The sequence below is a fragment of the Bombus fervidus genome, unplaced genomic scaffold (assembly GCF_041682495.2).
Source record: "Bombus fervidus isolate BK054 unplaced genomic scaffold, iyBomFerv1 scaffold0034, whole genome shotgun sequence".
Lineage (NCBI taxonomy): Eukaryota > Metazoa > Arthropoda > Insecta > Hymenoptera > Apidae > Bombus > Bombus fervidus.
Genome location: NW_027212597.1, coordinates 67,501 through 77,500, shown reverse-complemented (window position 1 = coordinate 77,500; position 10,000 = coordinate 67,501). Strand labels below are relative to the sequence as shown.

The window sequence follows — 10,000 nt, the reverse complement described above, 5'->3', positions numbered from 1 at the left end:
ATTTCGTTAAAAAGCGTTATGAGGTATGAATATTTTTATATAAATCGCTATATTATTATATTTTACGTCGGGATTAAACGTTTATTTGGTCCTGAAAACGTTAAAAAAATATAGTGGACCGACGCGACTCGGCCCGTCGGACTTTGTCATACTCTCCACCGGTACGTAGGGACTTAGAAAAATTTTCGACCGAAAAGTTTTTTCGAGTTATTTCGTTAAAAAGCGTTATGAGGTATTAATATTTTTATATAAATCGCTATATTATTGTATTTTACGTCGGGATTAAACGTTTATTTGGTCCCGAAAACGTTAAAAAAAAATTTTTTATTCGAAAGGTTTTTTCGAGTTATTTCGCTTAAAAGCGTTATAAGGTGCGAATATTCTTGCATAAATCGCTTTAAAATGACGTTTTACATCGGGATTAAGCATTTATTTCGTCGCTGAAAAGTTATATAAAAAAAGTATGATCGCGCCCGGGACGTTGGAACTTAGTCTCATTCTCGACCGGTACGTTGGGACTTAGAAAAATTTTCGACCGAAAAGTTTTTTCGAGTTATTTCGTTAAAAAGCGTTATGAGGTATTAATATTTTTATATAAATCGCTATATTATTGTATTTTACGTCGGGATTAAACGTTTATTTGGTCCTGAAAACGTTAAAAAAAAATAGTGGACCGACGCGACTCGGCCCGTCGGACTTTGTCATACTCTCCACCGGTACGTAGGGACTTAGAAAAATTTTCGACCGAAAAGTTTTTTCGAGTTATTTCGTTAAAAAGCGTTATGAGGTATTAATATTTTTATATAAATCGCTATATTATTGTATTTTACGTCGGGATTAAACGTTTATTTGGTCCCGAAAACGTTAAAAAAAAATTTTTTATTCGAAAGGTTTTTTCGAGTTATTTCGCTTAAAAGCGTTATAAGGTACGAATATTCTTGCATAAATCGCTTTAAAATGACTTTTTACGTCGGGATTAAGCGTTTATTTCGTCGCTGGAAAGTTATATAAAAAAAGTACGAACTCGTCCGGGACGTTGGAACTTAGTCTCATTCTGGACCGGTACGTTGGGACTTAGAAAAATTTTCGACCGAAAAGTTTTTTCGAGTTATTTCGTTAAAAAGCGTTATGAGGTATGAATATTTTTATATAAATCGCTATATTATTATATTTTACGTCGGGATTAAACGTTTATTTGGTCCTGAAAACGTTAAAAAAATATAGTGGACCGACGCGACTCGGCCCGTCGGACTTGGTCATACTCTCCACCGGTACGTAGGGACTTAGAAAAATTTTCGACCGAAAATTTTTTTCGAGTTATTTCGCTTAAAAGTGTTATAAGGTACGAATATTTTTATATAAATCGCTATATTATTATATTTTACGTCGGGATTAAACGTTTATTTGGTCCCGAAAACGTTAAAAAAAAATTTTTATTCGAAAGGTTTTTTCGAGTTATTTCGCTTAAAAGCGTTATAAGGTACGAATATTCTTGCATAAATCGCTTTAAAATGACTTTTTACGTCGGGATTAAGCGTTTATTTCGTCGCTGGAAAGTTATATAAAAAAAGTACGAACTCGTCCGGGACGTTGGAACTTAGTCTCATTCTGGACCGGTACGTTGGGACTTAGAAAAATTTTCGACCGAAAAGTTTTTTCGAGTTATTTCGTTAAAAAGCGTTATGAGGTATGAATATTTTTATATAAATCGCTATATTATTATATTTTACGTCGGGATTAAACGTTTATTTCGTCCGTGGAAGGTTAAAAAAAAACGGACGGATACGACCGGGCCTTTGGAACTTTGTCTCATTCTGGACCGGTACGTTGGGACTTAGAAAAATTTCGGCCGGCGGAAAAGTCCGAAATACTTATTTCGAGTTATTTCGTTAAAAAGCGTTATAAGGTATAAATATTTTTGCGGAAACGGTTATATCTCTATTAAATACAACTGGATTAAACGTTTTTTCGAATTTTTTAAAAAATTTGTGTTCGACGAACTGACACGACTGCGATATTTGTTTAATTATTTCGTTAATTAACGTTGCAAGGTATATATTTTTTTGCATATTTCTCGTTGTTTCAACGTGTTCTAATCGATTAAGAACGTGGTTTTTGTCCGTATTCGTTAAAAGAGGTGGTTTACTGATGCGATTTTAAAAAAAAAAAAAAAATTAAATTTTTCGATAAAAACTTGTTTAAAATATTAAAATAAGCGGTGCGTTAAAATATCTCGACGATAGGACGTTTTATAAGGGTACTTTATTGGAACAAAGTGGTCGAGCGTTTCAGAGACTAAGTCCGACGGTACGTTGGGACTTAGAAAAATTTCGGCCGGCGGAAAAGTCCGAAAAGCTTATTTCGAGTTATTTCGTTAAAAAGCGTTATAAGGTATAAATATTTTTGCAGAAACGGTTATATCTCTATTAAATACAACTGGATTAAACGTTTTTTGCGAATTTTTTAAAAAATTAGTGTCCGTCGAACTGACACGACTGCGATATTTGTTTAATTTTTTCGTTAATTAACGTTGCAAGGTATATATTTTTTTGCATATTTCTCGTTGTTTTAACGTGTTCTAATCGATTAAGAACGTGGTTTTTGTCCGTATTCGTTAAAAGAGGTGGTTTACTGATGCGATTTTTAAAAAAAAAAAAAAATTAAATTTTTCGATAAAAACTCGTTTGAAATATTAAAATAAGCGGTGCGTTAAAATATCTCGACGATAGGATGTTTTCTAAGGGTAGTTTATTCGAAAAAAGTGGTCGAGCGTTTCAGAGACTAAGTCCGACGGTACGCTCTAACGGAGGTTTTACATGGTAAGCGCCCGGCCGCTGGCCCGGCCGGCGCCGACCGTCCGGCCGGCGCTTTGGTATCTATAAGAGACACGTCGAGTCGGACGGTCCGGACGGAACAGCGTCGAGCGCGTGGCTATTCTACGGCCTCGGTTGAGAATTCAGTCACCGCTCCTCGAGTCTTAGTGAACTTTTTTACTATTTCTCGACTGTTCCTTCGTTCTCGTATCGACTCTTTCTCTACACTGCTGCGCCGCGGGTCGCTGTCCTGGACGTAATGACCAAATAACGTGGCAAGGTTCCCCTTAGTCGGGAAGCTGGATCCTGTATGCTCGCACTAACTTTAAAAAAAGTTAGGGCAGTGTGCTTGTTACTAACTGAGTATCAATTCATGCTGGTTCGGCAGAGACCGTTCCAAAACTTATGTTATAGCGTACGCAGTACGTTTTAAACATACGAAAGGCTAATGGGGAGCGTACTACCTTTTAGGAAGTGCGTTCTTTCTGATTGGAGAATATCAAAAGAACGAACGAATATGTTTCTTACGAGGACGGTACGTTCAGCATGCAGTTTACGTGCTTTTTACCGCTAAGGCATATTCGTTCAACCAACAAACCATTCTTACAGAATGATCCTATGAACAGAATGATCTTAAAATATTCCACACAAACAATCAAACGAACGAAAGAAAGTAAAGAGAGAGTGGCGAAATGAGAGAGAGTAGTGGCGTTCGACGTTACAACGGGAATTAAAAGGGTGTCGTCGAACGTTCACTAAGAACGAAAAGTCTCGTCGTACGGTGTTACGGACCCACCTACGACACTCTGAGGCTATTTTAAAAAGAGAGTCTTTTGACTCTAATATATATATAAAATACAAAGTTCCCTGGTTGATCCTGCCAGTAGTCATATGCTTGTCTCAAAGATTAAGCCATGCATGTCTCAGTACATGCCGCATTAAGGTGAAACCGCGAATGGCTCATTAAATCAGTTATGGTTTCTTAGATCATACTTAAACTTACTTGGATAACTGTGGTAATTCTAGAGCTAATACATGCAAACAGATTCGTACCAGAGATGGTACGAATGCTTTTATTAGATCAAAACCAATCGGTGGCGGATGGCTCGTCCGTTCGTCCATCGTTTGTTTTGGTGACTCTGAATAACTTTGTGCTGATCGCATGGTCATCTAGCACCGGCGACGCATCTTTCAAATGTCTGCCTTATCAACTGTCGATGGTAGGTTCTGCGCCTACCATGGTTGTAACGGGTAACGGGGAATCAGGGTTCGATTCCGGAGAGGGAGCCTGAGAAACAGCTACCACATCCAAGGAAGGCAGCAGGCGCGCAAATTACCCACTCCCGGCACGGGGAGGTAGTGACGAAAAATAACGATACGGGACTCATCCGAGGCCCCGTAATCGGAATGAGTACACTTTAAATCCTTTAACGAGGACCAATTGGAGGGCAAGTCTGGTGCCAGCAGCCGCGGTAATTCCAGCTCCAATAGCGTATATTAAAGTTGTTGCGGTTAAAAAGCTCGTAGTTGAATCTGTGTGTCACAGTGTCGGTTCACCGCTCGCGGTGTTTAACTGGCATTATGTGGTACGTCCTATCGGTGGGCTTAGCTCCTCGCGGGGCGGTCCAACTAATATCCCATCGCGGTGCTCTTCACTGAGTGTCGAGGTGGGCCGATACGTTTACTTTGAACAAATTAGAGTGCTTAAAGCAGGCTACCTTCGCCTGAATACTGTGTGCATGGAATAATGGAATAGGACCTCGGTTCTATTTTGTTGGTTTTCGGAGCCCCGAGGTAATGATTAATAGGGACAGATGGGGGCATTCGTATTGCGACGTTAGAGGTGAAATTCTTGGATCGTCGCAAGACGGACAGAAGCGAAAGCATTTGCCAAAAATGTTTTCATTAATCAAGAACGAAAGTTAGAGGTTCGAAGGCGATCAGATACCGCCCTAGTTCTAACCATAAACGATGCCAGCCAGCGATCCGCCGAAGTTCCTCCGATGACTCGGCGGGCAGCTTCCGGGAAACCAAAGCTTTTGGGTTCCGGGGGAAGTATGGTTGCAAAGCTGAAACTTAAAGGAATTGACGGAAGGGCACCACCAGGAGTGGAGCCTGCGGCTTAATTTGACTCAACACGGGAAACCTCACCAGGCCCGGACACCGGAAGGATTGACAGATTGATAGCTCTTTCTTGATTCGGTGGGTGGTGGTGCATGGCCGTTCTTAGTTGGTGGAGCGATTTGTCTGGTTAATTCCGATAACGAACGAGACTCTAGCCTGCTAAATAGACGTAAATTATGGTATCTCGAAGGCCCCCGGCTTCGGTCGGCGGGTTTTTACTACCAACGTACAAACAAATCTTCTTAGAGGAACAGGCGGCTTCTAGCCGCACGAGATTGAGCAATAACAGGTCTGTGATGCCCTTAGATGTTCTGGGCCGCACGCGCGCTACACTGAAGGAATCAGCGTGTTTTCCCTGGCCGAAAGGCCCGGGTAACCCGCTGAACCTCCTTCGTGCTAGGGATTGGGGCTTGCAATTATTCCCCATGAACGAGGAATTCCCAGTAAGCGCGAGTCATAAGCTCGCGTTGATTACGTCCCTGCCCTTTGTACACACCGCCCGTCGCTACTACCGATTGAATGATTTAGTGAGGTCTTCGGACTGGTGCGCGGCCAATGTGATAAGCATTGCCGATGTTACCGGGAAGATGACCAAACTTGATCATTTAGAGGAAGTAAAAGTCGTAACAAGGTTTCCGTAGGTGAACCTGCGGAAGGATCATTAACGAAAAATACAAAAACACAAAGAATATATTTGACTTGAACACTGTATAATAAAATATATATAATATCGTCGGTAAGGAGCCGTACTCCTCCTATATCGACACAAAGTATATACGACGTATTAACAAGCTATATACTTTGACAAAAGCCAAATTTTTTACAATAAGGAGGTGAGAGACGCTCCAGTTACGAAACTATACGAAGAGTGTGGCACTCTCTCTCGATCATCGGGATGAAGAGATATACTTTTACACGAATAATTCGAGGCGCCTGCGTGAGGTCGTACACAGAAAGACCCGCCGTCTCCGAATAATATTATAACAAACGAAAAACTTAAAAATATTCTCGAGGCGCCTGCGTGAGGTCGTAAACAGAAAGACCCGCCGTCTCCGAATAATATAACACACGGAAAACTTAAAAAGATTCTCGAGGCGCTTGCGTGAGGTCGTACACAGAAAGACCCGCCGTCTCCGAATCCTATAACACGAAACCGCTACTATTAATAATAATAATAATAATAACGATATGTGAGGGAACTTGAGCTGAACACATATCGAAAAAACTAAAAGTTACAGTGGAAACCACGTGTAATGAGAAATGCGATCGAGGCGCCTGCGTGAGGTCGTACACAGAAAGACCCGCCGTCACGATCTCGTATTTCGTATTTGCATCGTGGAAATCCAACGAACGAACAATATAATATATAAACTAAAATCTCTAAAGTGCCTCGTGTCGGAGAGATCACTGCTCACACCTCTTCTATATTTCGTAGTTGCGTTGCGTAGGCCTCACCTCCTAGCAACGGGACATAAGGAAGACTGCTCTTTGGGATCGAACGAAGCGTCTATAACGAGTCGTCGACGAGAGCGAAAGAACGCGAATAGCGAGCCGCAGAAAAATAGGATACCGAATTATATATCTTCGAAGGTTCTCTTCGAAGATCCATGGATACCTATATCTGCGCGTCTCCAGCTATCTCGCGCGTCTCTCCAAACTCTCGTCGTTCCTCGAAACGTGCTTCCTACCCAAAGGGCGTTCGTTCTTCCTATGTCGTTTCGTTGTCGTTCGTTTCAACGGCGAACGATATACGATGTTCGACAAAACGAAACCACGTTGTACGTTCGTACTCGTGGATCGGGTAACCTAGAACGAAAACGCATTGCGTGGATGTTGGCCCGAAAAGATATATACCAGTGCGAGTGATGGTAAAGAGTATAACGATTCTTAACTAGACGAAGTTGGTTCGGAGGGGACCGCCGGCCGTCTCTCTATCCTCGCGAGTCTAATGCCTCGTTCCGTCGCTAGAGTTTTTCAAACTCTGCTTCTGGCTATCGGGAAGAATAGACCGCGCGCGCGAGGAAGAGGAAGGACGACCGTGCGCGTCCCATCGATTTTTTTTATTTTTACCTGAACCACCGAAGTCGATTCAGAGGGGACCGCCGGCCGTCTCTCTATCCTCGTTGTCGTGAGTCATATGCCTCGTTCCGTCGCTAGAGTTTTTCAAACTCTGCTTCTGGCTATCGGGAAGAAACGACCGCGCGAGGAAGACGACGACGACGACCGTGCGCGTCCCATCGAATTTTTTTTTATTTTTACCTGATCGACGGAAGTTTCGTCCGGTTCGTCTCTTTTACCATCGTCTCGTCGACCCGTTCAGAGGGGACCGCCTGTCCATATCCTCGTTGTCGTGAGTCATATGCCTCGTTCCGTCGCTAGAGTTTTTCAAACTCTGCTTCTGGATATCGGGAAGAAACGACCGCGCGAGGCCGATGGCTGCGAGTCCCATCGAATTTTTTTTAAACGCACGCACACACATACACCTGAACGGAGATGCGTTCCTTTTCGTCGCGATTTTTCGTGCTTTAGTCGTCGTTGTCGCCATCCGTTCGGAGGGGACCGCCGGCCGTCTCTCTATCCTCGTTGTCGAGAGTCTAATGCCTCGTTCCGTCGCTAGAGTTTTTCAAACTCTGCTTCTGGCTATCGGGAAGAAAAGACCGCGCGAGGAAGAGGAAGGACGACCGTGCGCGTCCCTTTCGAATTTTTTTTTATTTTTACCTGAGCGACCAAAGTGGATTCAGAGGGGACCGCCGGCCGTCTCTCTATCCTCGTTGTCGCGAGTCTAATGCCTCGTTCCGTCGCTAGAGTTTTTCAAACTCTGCTTCTGGCTATCGGGAAGAATAGACCGCGCGCGAGGAAGAGGAAGGACGACCGTGCGCGTCCCATCGATTTTTTTTATTTTTACCTGAACCACCGAAGTCGATTCAGAGGGGACCGCCGGCCGTGTCTGTATCCTCGTTGTCGTGAGTCATATGCCTCGTTCCGTCGCTAGAGTTTTTCAAACTCTGCTTCTGGCTATCGGGAAGAAACGACCGCGCGAGGAAGACTACGACCGTGCGCGTCCCATCGATTTTTTTTTACCCGAACGATGGAGATGCATATCGGCTGTTTGCTTCGAATAACTGGACGAGAGGAACGAACATATATATATATCATGGGCTAGCCACCGTGCGCTTTCTTCGCGAGATCGTGTGCTGTACAGAGGATTCAGAATCGGGTGTTATATCCCCGTCGTTTCCTGACGAACGGAGCTTCGATCTCGTTGGTTGTTATATATTATAATGCACTTTACGCCCGGTCGGCGGGCTGCGTGTGTCGTCGCGCAGTCCGTCCGATTTCGTTTTCGAACGTATTTTCGTGTCGTCAATCATATGGCGACTTCCGCGCGTTCGATTCCCGTTGGTCGGACGTTTGTCGGATATCGGCTTCTTTCGAACCGAGAATAAGAGTACAAAAACCTGAGTACACAAACAAAAATCCATGCATAAACGATTACCCTGAACGGTGGATCACTTGGCTCGTGGGTCGATGAAGAACGCAGCTAATTGCGCGTCAACGTGTGAACTGCAGGACACATGAACATCGACATTTCGAACGCACATTGCGGTCCACGGATACAATTCCTGGACCACGCCTGGCTGAGGGTTGCTCACGTAAACCTAAGACTGCTTGCGTTGCGTATCGTTGCTCTCGGTCCGTATCTCTCTGTTCTTTCTTGCCTCGTCGACAGCCCGCCGTCGTTCGTTTTATCTTTAAACGAACGTTTCTGAGTCGGAGGACGAGCGCCAAGCAAAAGAATACGAATTAAAGAGCGGTCGAGGGCTCGTACGCGACGTACGAGCGATTGTTGGACGTTCGTCGGCGTTCGTCGCTGGATCGTGTGGAGACCGGCGTACGCATGCTCTCGATACAAATATATATGAAAAATCTATCGCGTTCACGGGAGACTCGCAAAACTACCTCCGTCTCTTCTCTGTCCCTTCTTGGCTTGACAACCCGCCGTCGTTCGTGTTTTACGAACGTTTCTGAGTCGGACGAAGCGCAAGAAGAAGGATACGAATTAAAAGAGCGCGGAGAGAACCGTCGTCGTCGACGCGGTTATCGAGATATACAGAGCGAGTTTTCTTCGTGGCCGATTTTTTTTTTCTTTTTGTATCAGCCTCTGCTACGTTTTGTTAGTCTTCGATAAGCACGAATGACCGCGCCCCCGACGTCGTCTTAAATGAATTTTTGGCGAGACTGAGAGAAAGCAAAAATATTTTTGAACAAAGTCAGTCGAGAGAGGAGAGAAAAGAGAACCAAGATATTAAAACCTAAACCTAAACTTGGTGGCGTAACGAAAAACTGTGTGCCTTAAAGAAACACAACCGTCTTTTCATCAAGATGTTTTTACTCGTACAGCCCCAGGGATCGAATACCCACTCCGTCTGTTCGTGCGGCAGAGATGTATTCTGCAGGCGCGAGACGACTGACGAGAAGACAACGAGGACCGTCGCATCGATGGGTCGTCGTTGCGTTTTTCATCCTCTGTGCTTTTTTCTGTTCTTCGCGAACCCAGAGAAAGCCGTAGATCCGGGAACGGACACACGAGATTTCTTCGAACGCTGATGACTTAGGGAGATGATCCCCAGCGTTGCGCGGAGATCGGAGAGTACGCGTACATGTATCGGGACGAATTTTTCCCCGTCGGTCGCGTATCTCTCTGCCCGCGCGCCTGGCCCAAAGCCACGTTCGTCGGAAATCAACGAAAAGTGTGTTACGATCTAGCGTGCGTCTACGATCGGCTATATTTAAGGGTGACGAAGAAGAGAAAAGCTCACGGTGTTGCGCAACGTTTCTGTACCCGATTTTAAGATGTGCATGTGAGTCCGTTACAAAGTTGTTCGGATCGTCGAAAATAGTCGTTTTCGTCGTCGTGCGAAAGAGAATAATCTCTGACATTGGCACGGAGAGATCGCGCAGAGGAAGAGAACGATCCTCTTTGGCGAGGCTCGAGAAAGACTAACGAAACTTGATTAGAGACGAGGTATACACGCGCCGTACGTACGACGTACGCGCGTGTG

General features: G+C 44.3%; 2 non-coding genes across 2 annotated transcripts; both read left to right on the top strand.

Moving 5' to 3' along the window:
• Positions 1 to 3,677: 3,677 nt before the first annotated feature.
• LOC139997171 (small subunit ribosomal RNA) lies at positions 3,678 to 5,601 on the top strand. Its single transcript, XR_011802613.1, has one exon. It is a non-coding gene; the product is annotated as a small subunit ribosomal RNA (ribosomal RNA).
• Positions 5,602 to 8,430: 2,829 nt separating this feature from the next.
• On the top strand, positions 8,431 to 8,585 carry LOC139997181 (5.8S ribosomal RNA). The gene has a single exon (XR_011802618.1). It is a non-coding gene; the product is annotated as a 5.8S ribosomal RNA (ribosomal RNA).
• Positions 8,586 to 10,000: the final 1,415 nt, after the last annotated feature.